Genomic DNA, 305 nt, shown 5'->3' with positions numbered 1-305 from the left:
ATTCAGGTCCCAGTCCTCTGTTAATGTATGGGTTTAGGGTACTATTAAGGGACTTGGGTGTAAAGGGCCTGGAGAAACAGGGACCCCCGTGGTGCACAAACCTAGGAGGTACAGATGTGGATAATCTTGGGCAACTTCGTGTCCTGAGGTTGCAGCTTTTTGTTTGCTTGTTTTGTTCTGCTTTGTTCTGAGTTGGAGTCTCATTATACAGTCCAGGCTGCCCTCAAACTCATGGCAAACCTCCTGCCTCAGCCTCTGGCGTGTGCCGTCACACCCCAGCTTGGTTGCAGCTTTCTTAAAAGTAT

This window comes from Chinchilla lanigera, unplaced genomic scaffold (assembly GCF_000276665.1).
Source record: "Chinchilla lanigera isolate Chin_1 unplaced genomic scaffold, ChiLan1.0 scaffold00045, whole genome shotgun sequence".
Lineage (NCBI taxonomy): Eukaryota > Metazoa > Chordata > Mammalia > Rodentia > Chinchillidae > Chinchilla > Chinchilla lanigera.
This window is presented reverse-complemented; position numbering follows the sequence as displayed.